The 15,298-nt window shown below is 41.3% G+C and overlaps 1 protein-coding gene across 4 annotated transcripts in view; it reads right to left on the bottom strand.

The window, feature by feature from the left end:
• The window catches only part of GRM3 (glutamate metabotropic receptor 3), a 108,163-nt gene extending 99,822 nt beyond the window's left edge, over positions 1-8,341 (bottom strand). For all 4 annotated transcript variants that reach the window (XM_084512170.1, XM_084512173.1, XM_084512172.1 and 1 more), the window contains exon 1: positions 7,570-8,341. The gene's annotated coding sequence lies outside the window, so the exon portion shown is untranslated. The remainder of the gene's footprint in view (positions 1-7,569) is intronic.
• Between the last annotated feature and the right edge of the window lie 6,957 nt (positions 8,342-15,298).

Here is a 15,298-nt window from a genome sequence, read left to right as displayed (position 1 = left end):
AATATACCCTGTAATAATGGTAAGATAAAGAAGTGACAAGCAGACTTTTGTGTTGATGTACCATTACCATACAGGCAACCACTGCCCTTTTCTCAACTTTCGAGAGCAAAGAGAGCAGCCAGATAACTCAGCCTTGTTGAGCAGTCCCATGTAGGATGGGCTTGCACCTTTTTTAGAAAATGCAGTCTGTTGTTCTTATTGTTTGTCATTGTCATTGTCAGGGCTCTTCTAAAACCCCAATGGCTGCAAGGAAGAAAGTGAGCAAACACAATTAAGAGAACTTGGAGGAATACACTGAAAACAGTAACAGGGTAGATTTGACAAGTGTTTTCTTACAGTGTTTAGAAAAATATGATAAAAGGATTCCTATAAAACTTTGTAAATTTTCCAGTAAAATGTCATTCTCTGGCAGTATTTTTGACAAGTATTTGAAAATGAGGAAAACCAGCCCATTATTACTGTCTATGCAAAAAATGTGCTGTACAAATCAGTGGTATAAGATATTCTTTTCAGACCACTTTGCTAAATTTTATTGCAGTATTATTACACTGATATCAGAGGGTGTTTTTTTTGTTGCTGTTTGTTGGTTTTTGTTTGTTTGTTTGTTTGTTTTTTTTAACTTTTTAAAAGGAGAAGTTTAGAACACTGGCAAAAAGCATCTGTTTGCAGGTAAAAAGTTTTAATCTGTTGTATACTGAAACATCTGGAATCTTTTACAATGATACAAATTTGGTGTCAGTTGACATACAGTGCAAATGTCTTTTTGATTGACTGAATATTAGTAAAAATGCAATTAAAAGTCTATGACAAAAAGCCAGAAAGTCTATGGCTATTTTCCTAGCTGCTAGCACTAATTACTCAAATAAATACAAAATGTCACCAAAAGTTATAAAGAGGTAGTTTTTTTTTTCTTCTTTACTGCCTCATCATAGCAGAACCAATTACGTTTTTGTATAAAATATGAAATTTTAAATATTCTTACAGATAAAGATAATTTTTGGCATTCCTTAACCATGTAAGCAGATGCAAGCAACCAAACTATGTTAACACCTCAGAACTGAACTCTCTATATTTTACTGCACAATGTTTTTTTTTTTCTCTGCTTCCATCATTTTGTCTGTTTATCCATCTTCTTTTCTCAAAAAAATAAAAAATAAATGTAGAAGCAGTGAAAAGAAAAAAAAAATCTGAGTTCTGGAAACCTCCCCAGCAATTACTTTTTTTTTTTTTTTTTTTTTTTTTTTTTTTCCTTTAAATCAGATCTCTTAGGTTGTGTGATCCTAACAGCGAAACAGCGGGACAACCAATTTCTACTAAGCTTAACTATATATTTAATTCACAGTTATGGATATGTGACATTCATATACTATCAGAGCACTTTCTTCTCATGCTTTTCTAATAATTTCATTCACTGGTTGATGCAACCACAGTGAATGAAATTAATAATAACAATATAAATATATAATAATAATAAAATTACATAGAAATTGCAAGGCAGGAAGGACCAGATCAGTAAACAGCTCGGCCAAAATTCCCTTATAAAACATACATGTAGAAATGTTCATTCAAGCTCCACTTCAAGTCTCCCATCAGGTGGACATGGCCCATACAAGCTGGAGGCAGTATGTGGTGTAAGGAGCCCTAATGACAACTCCATTACATAAAAGAGATGGCAACCATCCCAGCACTGTGAGTTGAATATTGAAAGTATTAGGAGCTGCTGTGTGTACCCTACACATATTAGTCAAGGACAGCAAGGCCAGTGCTGATCTAGGAACCTCTCAGGGCATCCACTATCTTTACATAGGGTTGTATTCCTCACCAGAGAAGAGGAGTGTACCTGGCTCACAGTGTCTTTTCTTCCCATAGCAGAAGATTGGAGGTTACCCAACAGCTCCTGCATCATCTAATACCTGCTGTTAGGTATTGGTGGAGCAGGGAGCTACACTTGAATTACTCCTGACAAAAGCCACAGGTGGGTAAAAAAAATCAGAATATCGAATCTTTTCACCCACCACTAATTAAACAATATTTAAAAACAGACTTGAAACAATCTTATCTCCCAGCCAGTGACGATGTAACTATTGTAAGCAACTTCCAGTAGCAATTTACTTCTGCCAATTAAGCAATTGATTTAGATGCTGAAATAGGGGTTTGTAAGGTTTCCAAGCCCTTTTCAAATGGTGTCCCACACTCCACTCCATGGATTGCTTAAGGAGGTAGCCTAAGCTAACTATTCATTTGTATTCTATTCTATTCATTAGAATAGGATAGTTCATTGAGAACAAACCTGCAAAGATTATCAGGTCCAAATGCCCTTCATCTTTCTTTTCATGCATACCTTAATTTTAACAGACTAATTCTCCTGACACAGTTCTGATCCATGAATTTACTGACTTTGTGGTAACCCAAAGAGCTTTTGACTTCATTCTCCCACAGGTGTGCTTGCTTTGTTTTTCTCTGGACCCTAACTACTTTTTCCTTGACTTCCTAAGTGACCTATCAATCTGCTTTTACTTCCTTTGTTTTTATTGCACTGCCTCTGGATTTTACCCAGAGTCTGTACAAGACTACAGGTTTCCCCTCCCTCTTCTCAAGGATATCCTGATTTGTTTATGTGCGTTCACCTATGGTCACTGTATGTTGATACCTTGTAACACTACCTGGTTATCATGGACTTTAAAATTCTTTTATCTTTCTCCTCTCCACCTAGCTTCTTTATCTTCGTTCTCTCTTATGACTTCAAATTACTGTGGAAAAAAAATAAATCAGTTTTACATTTTCTCTGCTAGCTTGCCCTACCATCTCCAATGCTGCTCCCTACTTTAGTCAATATGCCTGAATGCAACCCTTTTCCTTACAAAATTTTGCAGTTATTGGTTCCACAACACATGCAATATTTTAGTGCTTCTATGTCACCTTCACCTGCTTTTACATCTCCTCAGCCCACAACTGACTTACTAGTCCATTTACTTTTCTCTCAGCTTGAATAGTCACCTGAGTGTCTTTACTGCTCTTTCTTTCCTTTCATATCAAGCTATTTTGTTCTTTTTATTTTCTCCCATTTTGTCTCCTACAGCTCTTTCCATTTTCCTGAAACATACATGTATTTTTGGTCTTCATGACTCTATTCTTCTCTATTCACCTTTCTAATGGAGCATTTCAGAGTCTAAGAGCATCCACCAAAAGTCTTCCCCAAGTTCCCACTTCATCTATGAAGTGTTTATAATCCATTCTCTCTGTACACTCTGTCCCCTATGCATATTTGATATAGTTTAAACACATGGTCATCATCCTGTATTCCTTTGGATTCCTTTGAAAATGACTTTCAAGTTCAAGGTCATCAGTACCATCAAGGTCAAGCCACATGCTAGATCTAAAGTGCTCTGAGGGAATGCTGCCTCTGTAATTGAGGTTAAAAACATGCATGTGGACAAGTTGGGTCTTAGAAGGTTTGGAAAAGCTGCCACATTGCTACATAGATTTTTGATACAACCTATTGATTTACGCAAGGAGCCCAAAAGTTCTTACAGAAGCAGTACAATCCCTAACTACATAAATGTTCCCATAATCTCAACAGAGTTATGAACAATAGCATGATAATAGTTCCAGCTACATCGTTTTGTATTTGAGAGGGCCAATATGAGATGAAAGCAATGTAGTTCTACAGCCTTTATTTTTGTGTAATTTGGTAAAGCTCTAGTAAATTCTCTTCTCTTTGACTTTAATAGGTTCATTGCAATTTACCCCCATATGAAAATTTGCTGCATTGCTTTAGAAACACAGCTAGGTAGTATATTTCTTGGAGTATGTTGTTAAAAATGAACACCCCTGAAACAAAACACTGGAGAACCTTGTTGGACAATAGATAAGCCAGAAAATTCATTTAGGTTACCCACTGGATTCTGTGTTTACTTGAAAAAAGGAACAAATTACACTAATCTGTAACAGTTAAAACACATCTAACAAAGAACTGTATTTTTGTCTCAGTGGAAATATCTGACAATTGTACTGAGGCTGTTCCCAGGCATCATTATACTCAGGAGAAATTCCTACTTTTTTTTGTCATTTTACTCCTACTACTAAGATAAAACTCATGATTTTCAAGCCAATTTGTATTTTCATAAAAGGAAATGTGTGCCAAATTTTTCTTCCAGTTTAGGGCTAGATTATCACAGTGAAAGTTGGCTTAATGTTCATAGTCAGAGACAGTGACTGTCAGAGATGTAGGAAGATGACACCAGCTGAATACTACGCTCCTTTCCTTCCATCTTTGGAGCATGTGTTCATCACCGTCGGGCTCTGGAGATCCAGTGCAGGGTGCAGGGACAGAATGGCATCACCCTTCTGCTCACCCTTGTCTCTCGCTGTTTTGCAAATACAGGGGTTAAAAGTACAAACTTATTCTGTGCAATAAAGTGGAGAGTGAGAAGATACTCATCTCTAACCTAGACTAAGTTCTATGTTGCTTAAGACCAGCTGTCAGTTTTATATCAACAAGCAGAAAGAAAAGCTGGTCAATATTGCATGATCATCTTCACGAGAGCTTATGTAGCTTACTGTGGTTACACATATTCACACTCTAACTATAACACTCTCTGATCCTGCAGTGTGTCAAACATCTCTGTGTTCTGTGGCATTCTAAGAGTGATAGTATGCCTAGCATTTTATCATCTTGAAAAATTCATACAAATTGATCAATAACTACAGTACAAGTTGTAAGAAATGAGCAGCAGAAATCCTGACAAACATTTTACAGGGCTTGGGAAACAGCTTTCTAAAACTGAACAGAGTGAAGTCCTTTCTGCAGGACACTAATGGCAAGTTCAGCATCCTCTTCGGGAGAATCTTGTGCCCCATGAAAGCTTTAGGCTTGATTCTCAAATCACACTGCTAAACCTGGCTCTACACCTGGCTCTACACCTGGCTCTACACTTAGCCCACCAAATTCAAAGGAAAAAATGCAGATTGACCACAGCATAAGTGAGAACTGGGTCACTCAGGTCTTACATCATTCTACATGGGACTCTGTGAGAGGCTCAGGATAATTTACTTTCTGTTGGACACTTCAGTGTCAGAAGTGCATTTGCACGGAACATCTGTAGAGCTCTTCATTTAAATGCTGGCATGCCTTCTTACACCTTTTTCATTTCCATATTCAGCTCTACTTAAGTAATCACTGAATTGAATTATGCTACTATTTCTAGTGCATTTCTTTTCTTTTGCATTTCCACCTTAATTAACTATTTTTTTTTCCTTACTTTTCTGTTAAGTATAAAAACATTAAGTGAATCCAGAGAGATATTTTACCCGCATCTCATTTTACATTCACTCCTTAAATGATAAAATTAGAATCCTACTCTTAGACGAGGTGTCAACATTTGCCTAACTTTATTCATAGAAGCTTATAAGTAGGTCACCGGCACAAGTCACCCAGACAAAGATCAATTGCAATTACAGAAGTGTCTTAACTCTGGGATGAAATTCTCATTTTAGTGTACTTGATAGCCATGCAGTTTTGTCTAATTTACAGAACAGTAAAGCAACTCGTAGATTTTCAATGTTAAAGCACTTTTCATTTTATATACATAATGCAAGACTCTAGAAATAGAGAGAGAGCAATGGTGCACAGTGTCATTCTCAAAAGAGAGCAACAAGCAAAAGAGCTACAGAAATTAAAGTATGAATTATTCTAACAGAGGAAAAATTAAATTGCATTGTTCCTTAAGTAAGGAACTTCTTTCCTTACTTAATTCCTTATTAAGAAGGATTTGCAAGGATTGTTAATGATTTCACCCAAAGAGTGAACAGAAACATTACAAAAGTACAATCATTCCTTTACCCTAAGTGTGAATAAGGCTGTCTTAAAGTGTATTTTTCCTAGTGTAACTGAGGAAGTTACATTCTCTTGTAATACTTGCATTTATCAATGTAAACAACAGCAGAAGATGTCATGATGATCTAGGTGTATTTGGAGAAAATGAAAAAAGGTCTCCTAAAATATGCAGTTAATCAGGTGGGTTGTGTGCTTTTCAGATTGTTTTCATGCATATTTAATCAACCTGAGGCATATACTTATGCAAGATAAAATAGGTACCAGTCTGTGTCCCAGGCTGCTCTGTTTCACAGTCTTCCAATATAGATTTTTTTAAAACTTGAATTAATTATTTAAAAAATGCTCAAAAAACATTTTCAGCAGGTGGCATAAACCAAGAAAAAGCCAACAAATTCACAAACTAGCAACAAATCCTTAGCTCAGTTCAATAGTTCAATGCAGTATCAGTAAGATGACTAGATTTTCAATAATTGCTTGTGTTTTTACCTTTTTTAATCAAGATTGCTGAAATACAGGGATATATGCATTAAGCATGGAAGCACTGAAATAACATAGGAGGAAAAAATCTCCCAAATATCCTCCATTACCCAAAACCCTACTTACACACTAGCGTGGAGATACACTTTCTCACACCCACATGTGTATCTCTATAGAAATGTGAGCCTGACACACACACATGGGTGAAACATATGTAGCCACACACCTACAGGACTACACACAGATAAATATCACCTAGGAATAAACACACATTCCTATGAATCTATACACATATACACCTATATGCACCTAAGCACACAGAAGCATAGATATACACAAACACACATCCAGAGACACGGGAACGCAAGCAAGGTGCATACATAAGCACAAACAACTCTAGAAGCACCCACATATGCCTGTACAGCTAGATGCATACTCACATGGACAGATAGATACACAAGCACATATGAAGGAGAATTTACATTAGCTCTAAGATCCCTGCTATTTTCTCCTTTCTGTTTGAAGCCTTCCAATTTTTGGACCCTGGGGTGAGCTGGGTCCCTGGGAGACACCTCTGCAGGAGCAAAGCCCTTCCACTTTCTTTAAGGTTCCCCACCTCTCTCCCAGCAGCAGATCCAGGGAGATAAGCTGGGTACCCAGCACAGCTCTCCCAGCTGCTGGCTCGGCACTTTCCAGCCCAGCTTAAAGGAATGGGAGAGGACAGCGTGCTTAAGATCTCCCTTCACCCCCAAAGCCTGTCTCTATGGGAGCAGGTACCTCTGGGCAACATCTGGACACAGCTGCTTTGCCCGGGGCCAGCCAGCCCCCTTTATGGCCACCTCCCCCCATCCAGCTGTGGAGCACCGGGGTCCCCCTGCACCCTACCTCCCCTCCACTGGAGTGACAGCCTGAGCCCCCCGGCACCACCCTCTCCTGGCCCCTCGCTCCCATCAGCAAACCTCTTCGTAAAACGCTGCTCTAAACTTTTTTCTTTTTTTTCTTTTCTTTTTTTTTTTTTTTTGTTCCCGTGGCTGCACAGCCTGCAGTCCTCCAGGCAGAGGCAGGATGCAGGGTGTGGGTTGCAGGGACCCGGGATGCAGGGACCTGGGATGCAAGGTGAGGGATGTGAAGACTGGGATGTGGGATGCAGGGATGGATGTGAGGACCGGGATGCAGAGATCCGAGATGTGGGATGCAGGGATCAGGATGTGGGATGCAGGGTCCAGGACATGGGCTAACAGTGCCCAGCTCCTTACCGTGCCGTGAAGGTAGGTCCCGGCGAGGGTCTCCAGCTGCTCTCGGGCATCGCGGGCCTCCTGATGTGCTCGTTAAACATCCACCGGGGAGTCTCACCCCCCAAACTTGCGTGAGCTGCTTCCTCTGGGAACAGTCACGGTCTCTCCCCCCCACTTTGGATCAGATCCCGATGGAAACTCATCAAGGCCTCCTAAGCGGTCGGGGGTAAGGCTGGGAGGGAGGAGGAGGAGAGAGGAACAACGGGAGGGAGACACTGCGATCACCAAGTAATCGTCCCCTTCCCTTCCCCTCTCCTCAGGAGCACCCGCTTCCCGTTCCTCCGAGCAACTTTGCCTCTCCTTGGCCAGGCAGCGCCCGGTACCAGCGCTGCTAATTGGGGTCCCCTTTTGCAGCCTGGCATCTTTCTAGATCTCCTCTCCTTCCCGGGCAAAGGGGATTGGCGCAAAGCTTTAAATTAGGAGGCGACCTAGAGTTGCAAAGACAAGGAGGGAGAGCCGGCTGGCGTTCGCAGGCTGCCTCTCCCGGTACTCGGGGCGTGCGGTAGCTCTGCGGACGGGCTGCCTGAGGCTTATTCCTACCATTTATTCATTCACTGCGTTCCTACGTCTAACTTGGGAGCTGCCTATTGCTCCTGGCACGGCCGAGAGCGGGGCTGTGGCAGGGAGCCCTCGGAAGGGGACCCGCCGCTGTCCCCATGCTGCGGGGCTGTTTAACGGCACGGGCAGAAGAGCAGTGGGGTCCCGGGGGGGGACACGGAGGAGGTAAAGGGGGGGAGAAAAGACACGGGGACGCTGCTGTCGCCTGGCAACCCTGCATCCCTGCCCCGAGCATCCTTCCCTCAGCCGCCTGATTGGACGTGGCCAGGGGGTGCCGCCCCTCCGAGGATGCTGCGCCCCAGCACTGCGCCTTGGCGCATCCTCAAAAAGCCGGGAGCGGGCAGGGGACCGCGAGCAGAAGCGAGAGCCGAGGCAGCCCAGGGTGCCGTGTCGCCGTCCTCTGCCTCCCCTCTTCCAGCTTTGCTTCTGCTCTACATCTCCTAGAAAAATAATAATCTGTATGCATATAGACCCAAATATACAAACATATCTGTATATAGATAGATAAGGAAACATATATCCTACATATTCTACCCGCATTATCTATATTCTCTACATTATCTCTCTATATTCTCTCTCTATTTCTAATGCTCCCATAAGGGAAGACAAAAGAGAAATTGTTCCTGGAGAAAGAGCACTCCAGAGTGCAGGAAAAAACAAACAAACAAACAAAAAACTATGTTTTGTGGTATATATGTTTGAAAACCAAAGGTTTGCATCACCCAAAATGTTAACGGGAGGTCGTGGTCCTAAAGAGAGAATTAAACACTATGAGGTGAGTGTAACATCAGGGAGGGTGGATGGATTGACTTGCTGCATGGGGCACTCACCGCTGGAATGAGCTGTGGCTGCACTGCTCGTTCTCTGCTAGGGGGGACGGTGAGCAGCTGCTGCCTGCTGGTTGAATGTGGCATGGAGATGGTGTCTGTAAAATCCCAGTACCTCCCTCTTCGTTACAGCTTCAGATGGGACATGGTGCATTTCTCACCCCTGAATGTTCAGCGGGGAGATAAACCCCATCCGCTTCTCCTAGAGTGCTTCCCCCACCCTCGGGCTTGCCCCCAGCCCAGCTCCCCACTTGCTCACCGTGAGCGCTCAGGTAAGACAAAGAAAGAGGCACTGCAGTCAGGAGCTGCAATCCAGCAACTCACACGGGGCCACTATTGTTCCAGCAGCCCCGGTTCCAGTGAGGAATTAAGCCAATTCAAAGTAAAATGAAATAAAACAAGAAAATCTATCCCTTGTTTTTAATACTTTGTGTTAAGTTATTTAACACCTCTTTACTTTTGTGATCTTCCCATTACATTTGAGCTGCTTGGCTAATTTTATAAGAGTATTTTTCTTGGAAGCCAAGGACATTTGCTAGGATGTGCATGTTAAACTGTTTCATTAAGGACTTCAAAGTTAAGCTGGAAGCAAAATGAAGTAGCCCAGTTCCTCTCAGGGTTACCCTACTGTAAATTGAATTAAAAGTACATAAGACATTGCAGTAACATCAGGGTAAACTGGAATAAATAGGAAATCAGTCTCCTGTCCTTTAAATCACAGCACAGTGTGACAAACAAGTCTGGAATATTTTTTTTTTCACTCTCGCAGGCTGATTGCCAGGAAAGTCTAGTGGAAAGGAGCATCTGATTCTGCATTGTCTTGTACACAGTAGTCAGGGCTCAAAGTGAGTAGGAAAGTAATTTTTTGGTTGGATAGGATATAAAACCCACTGTGTATGAAATTGGTCACCATAGGTACCAAGTGGAATTTGGCTCAGAGATACTGTAAAATTTTCAGCAGGCAACTTTTGTAGGGGCAAGGCAACCTGGTCACTCATGCCTGTGCTTCAAGAAGTATCCTTGGCACAGATGGCTTATTCTTTTTCCATACTTGCTCCTGTGCAATGTCCTGTAACAGTCCATAATGCTGCTACCCCTTGCATTTCCATCTGATTTATGGCTACTGAGAAGCAGGAGAGTAAACCCACCCAGCTGGCCAAGCTGCAGGTGAAGACACATAGATTTCAGTCCTACTTTCTGCCAGTGCTCTTTCTCTGCTGATTCTTCTGGCACAATGGGGTCACATTTCATCCATCAGAGCATCTATACCAGTCATCCCCAAAACAGAATTTGGTGATCTTATTCCAGCATACAATGGGCAGAACCACCTTTATTTTTTTTGTAGGGAAAATATCTGTGCTGCTGTTCTTTCCGGGGACAGCACGTGCTATGTGCAGAAGGTGTTGTGAAGATGCAGTCCCACACTAAGCATGTATTTTCAGACAGTTATTTACCAAGATGAGTACACACAGAGGTACGACGCAAGGTGATCCAGAGCTCTAATAAGCTGTGTTTGGGTGTTACTAGGCAAATTGCTCACTTGAAGCTAAATTGTACACCTTATGATACACTTGAATGTAGATATATCCATGGTCAGACACAGCAATCAGACAGCGTAAGGTCTGTCAGGGGACAGCTCTGAGAAAATAATCAAGAGCCCTCAATGTCTTTGACCTGGATCCAGAGAAGAAGTCTTAATATGCTATTTGTTTGTTTATTTTCTTTCTGACACAAAAAAAAAGTAAAAGCAGAATTAAAGTTTCTGAAATAGAGATATTTTGCTTTTGTGAATTATCTCTTAGTGAAATAATAGCTCTAGAAATTTAAAAGACAGATTCATTTCAAAGTGAGTTGCTACGTCATACTATACTGAGTTCACAGGAAGGTTTGATGAGCAGAAGAGTTTGTTTTTATAAAATTCATGAATGTAATTAATTAACAGGCTTAGCACCACAATTAAACAGGTGCATATCTTTTTCTTAAATGGAATTTCAGCATGAGTTTCAAGATTGCACACCTGGGAACTTTCCAATTTTACGTTTGATGGCAAGATACTGTTCCAGAAGAGCACTTTGTAGGGTTCCCTAACTTGCTATAAACAGCTGTTTTGAGACACGCTCAAGTTATTTGCAGATTAAAGCCTAAAGCAATGCTTTAGGAAAGTTGCAAGCGTGCATGTACAGTCAGTGAGTGATCTATGGATTGGACCCATCCTGCCTGAATAATTCATGAGATCTATGATCTTTCCTCCTTTCCCGGGGACCTTACAGAAATGGACAGGGAATAGGGCCATGGATCAATGAGTTCTTCTGGCAAATTCCCCCCTGCTACTTTATTTCCAACAGCTCTGCAGCTGCTTCCTTTGTGTGTGACTGAGCATAATCCTATCCTGTGGCCAGCTAACCTGAGCTGGCAGTGGTGGTCATCACTACAAGATGAAAGCTGACATAGCTCAATGGCTTGGGGTCACATATCAGCTAGAAAAGATATTGTTCTCCTGAGAGTCTGCCAATCTCAGGGTGCCAAACACCAGTTTGGTGAAAGATGCGAGTTATTCTTCCATTTTTGGGTAGCCACAGGGGTCCAAAAATATCTTCACAACACTGTGGCCAAGGCAGTCTCCATCTCTGGAGATTCATAGACAACAAATTGTTGGTGGTTGATGTGGAGATCTTCAAAGCCCCACACTGTTTGGCTCATCCCTCCCTGCCAATCTTAGGTGACACTGACATAGTACAAAGGAACAGCCCAACAGCACAGGGCTTTCAGTGGGACATGTAACTGTAATTAGCAATTCCAAGGGAGATCCACAGTTATGAAAATTGTGCAGGGTGTCATTCCTAAGGGCTTCATGGATCACCATGGACAGTTATGCACTGTGCCAAGAAGTGACAATCTAGTGTGTTTTTTTCCTGGAACAAACATGCACTTCTCACTTAACTACACTGATGGTGGATGAACTTCATCATGAAGCTTGCCATCAAAATGTAATATTTACTTTTCTTATTGTTAAGTGATTTTGAAGGGATTTTAGGTTATTACACATGCTGCTAAAAGCACCCATGTACTTTCCTACTAACAACACTTATCCTCTTGCAGCTGATTAGCACGTGACATGCTGACTTGATGTTGTTATTTCCTGTTATTTTCTGGGATATTGGCCTGACACCAACATGATGTGCTCAGGTACTTCTTGGGCAGCATGAGCCTTTTTCAGCCAAAAGAAAACTCTGACTATAAGGCTCAACCCAGCAAAAAACTGGGCTTCACAGGTACACCATGTGGAGGAAAGCTGTGCTCCATATTGTCTGTGTAAATCCAGCATCACCATCCGTTCTTCCTCTAAATCCCGGGACCATCAATGCCTCTACCTACCCTCTTCCTTTTCTCCAGCCAAATTTCTCATCTCTTTCAAGGAGTCTCCCTCTGCCTTTTTCACTTTCTTCCCTCCTACACTTTAGACAGTTGACCTCATTTATCTGCTGCCCGTGAGGATGTTCAGGTCCATGCTAGGCACACAAGTGTGCATATCCTACTTTTACACTGCAGCCATTCCCAAGCCAAAATCCTACAGCAGTTTGTGCAGGTGCAGGGGTGAGCACAACTCAGGCTCTGCCTGGTGTATGCCTGGTATCTGCAGTGTGCTTCAAACCACCTCTGATGTCCATTGCTCTGTAGCCAATTTCCCCTGTCCTCCCTCAGTCTGTTAACTCTGTGGTATAGGACGCAATATTTGACTTTTGAGAGGATGCTTGCCTTTCCCAGAAGGAGTTGAGGTCTTCCTCACAAGGGGACAGGACATGGCATGGTAGCACATTGTAGTCTCTATGACATACCTTAAATTAATGCAGGCATCTGATCCCATTCTACAAAATCCTGCTTTATATGTTTTCCTACCACGTGAGTAACAGGGTACCAGATACAAGAATCACCTTACACATTTTGCTTTTGACAGAAATCTCCTTTACATTCCTCTGCATTATTATTTTCTTTATTAGTATTTGAGCGGTTAGCAATCTGGCTTCTTCAAACTACTCCTTCCTCCCTATCCCCAAATCCCCTAACAGCATCTCCAGTCTTTGGAAACATTCTCCCTTCCCCCATCTCCTTTCTCTATAGGAATTACTGCATTTACATATTTTGTTTAAGGTGCTTAGGAATTATTGACAAGTTTGCTTTACCCCTAGGGGGTTATGGGACGCTGTCAAGCTGTGAGCCACTTAAAGCATTGACTGGCTGGTAGAAGGGATTGCTTGTGACTCTGAATTAGGGCACAGGCCAAGAAATGTAGCACAGTGCTGTCAGGGACTGTGGCACACAGATCCATTTCCTTTATAATCCTATCATATCTCTGACCTACCACATACAGAGCAAGGCAAAAGATCTACATTTTCCCATTAGCTCAAGAGATGGGCTTCCTGTAAAATAAATTTACTCACAGTCCCTGTGCCACTGTTTTGCAAGCCTGAAAACCTTGATTTTATTATGTTGGTGAGTGTATTTCAGACTCCCTTCACACTGAGAATCCATCTGGATATACTACTGTCTAAATATCCTGCTGAGATTCTTCTTTGCCACTAGTTAAAATGAATGGCTAAATTTATAAACAGGAAGTTTATTGTGTTTGTCTATTGAAAGACATTTTGGGTTTTATCTTGGCTGGGATATCTGTTGATAGCATTTCTTTTTCTTTTTTTTTTCTTTTCTTTTTTTTTTTTTAATTTTTATTTTTTTTTCCCAACCATTTAATTTTATTAGCACTCCTGAAAGGAACAGTGAATCCATAGTTAGAAAGCTAAAATAAAAGGACTGAAGTTCCTGGAAATGAGACTGGGAAAAAAAAAAAAAAAAAAAAAAGTAAAAATCAGAGGCTAAGGACCTTGCCAATCCATTAACAAAGACAAAACACTTTCTGACAAGGAAGATGTACCTGTACTTGGAAAACTGCTGCTAGCACAAAAATATAATAGAGCAGGTAGTGAGTAAAATAGCATTTGGGCTGTTTTAAAACCTTTTTTTGAACTTTTTTTTTTTTTTCTGACAAAAAGTCAGAACTCTGTTGTCCTCTTGGACTTAAAAAAGAGAGGAAATATAGGCAAATTGAGGGAGACCAAAAAATGTTTGTTTTTTTTCATCTAGTTCTATTTAAATTGCACACCAGTAAATGTGGTTAGGAGAATAACTTGAGGTTGTAAAGCAATCCAAATTTAGCAAATATGAGAATTAACATTGACAGTGGAAATTTAATCCATCTCCCTTGCGCATATGCAAATTGTTACACTCTTTAATTGGTTTAATAGTCTTTTTTCTTTTGCAAAGAATCCTGACACATTCAGCACCCTGAAGAAATAGGGCTTTGTCAATAGTTTGATTTCTCTGCATTGTTCTGTGACTCTGCCTTATATTCTGTGTACTGTTCATACCCTCAGTTATAGAAGTAATGACACAATCTCCAGCAAAACATTCTAGTGTTCTTTTGAACTTTTTTTTTCCCCATTTACTTTTACTTCATTCCTGAGGTAAGGGTAGCTGGGAAGGAGGTTGGTGGCTCTTTCTTTTACTGGCCTTTTACAAACTCTTTTCCAAAGATATGTTATTTTCAAGCTTCATAAGGACATATATCTATGGGTCTTTCCTCCCTGCTTCACATAGGGAAGGTGACAAGGGAAGGTGAAGTCACCTCCAGACTGAGCAAAGCCCACCATCTCTAGCATCTGACTTCCTGTTAGAGGGGCCTGACAGAGTTGGCTCTGTCAGAAGAATTGGAGAAGAAACACCACTTTCTTTTCCTTCCTTCCTTCCTTCCTTCCTTCCTTCCTTCCTTCCTTCCTTCCTTCCTTCCTTCCTTCCTTCCTTCCTTCCTTCCTTCCTTCCTTCCTTCCTTCCTTCCTTCCTTCCTTCCTTCCTTCCTTCCTTCCTTCCTTTCTTCTTTTCCCTCTTTCCCTCTTTCCCTCTTTCCCTCTTTCCCATTCCTTCATAATAATTCCTAACATCTTTGTCATTTTGTCAGCTGAGTTGGCATTTTCAGAGAACTATCCTAAGCAATAATAGTTAGAGTCCATTGTATCATATGCATAATATCCTTGAGAGTCTTTTATGAGGAGATTTGTCAAAAAGGTTGCAAAGATTCCAATAGTGTATTCTTTGCTTATGGGCTCCAAAGTGCTCTTCAGACTTGGCTGTCTCCATATCAAGAACCTGTTCCCAACAGATTGTTCTGCACATTAATTAATACTATTCCTTGCCATAGTTTCCTTAGCACTTTTTTTGATCTGACAGACAGATTTATTGGTCCGTATTTCTTC

Source organism: Aythya ferina (assembly GCF_964211825.1).
Source record: "Aythya ferina genome assembly, chromosome: 1".
Classification (NCBI taxonomy): domain Eukaryota; kingdom Metazoa; phylum Chordata; class Aves; order Anseriformes; family Anatidae; genus Aythya; species Aythya ferina.
This window is presented reverse-complemented; position numbering and strand designations above follow the sequence as displayed.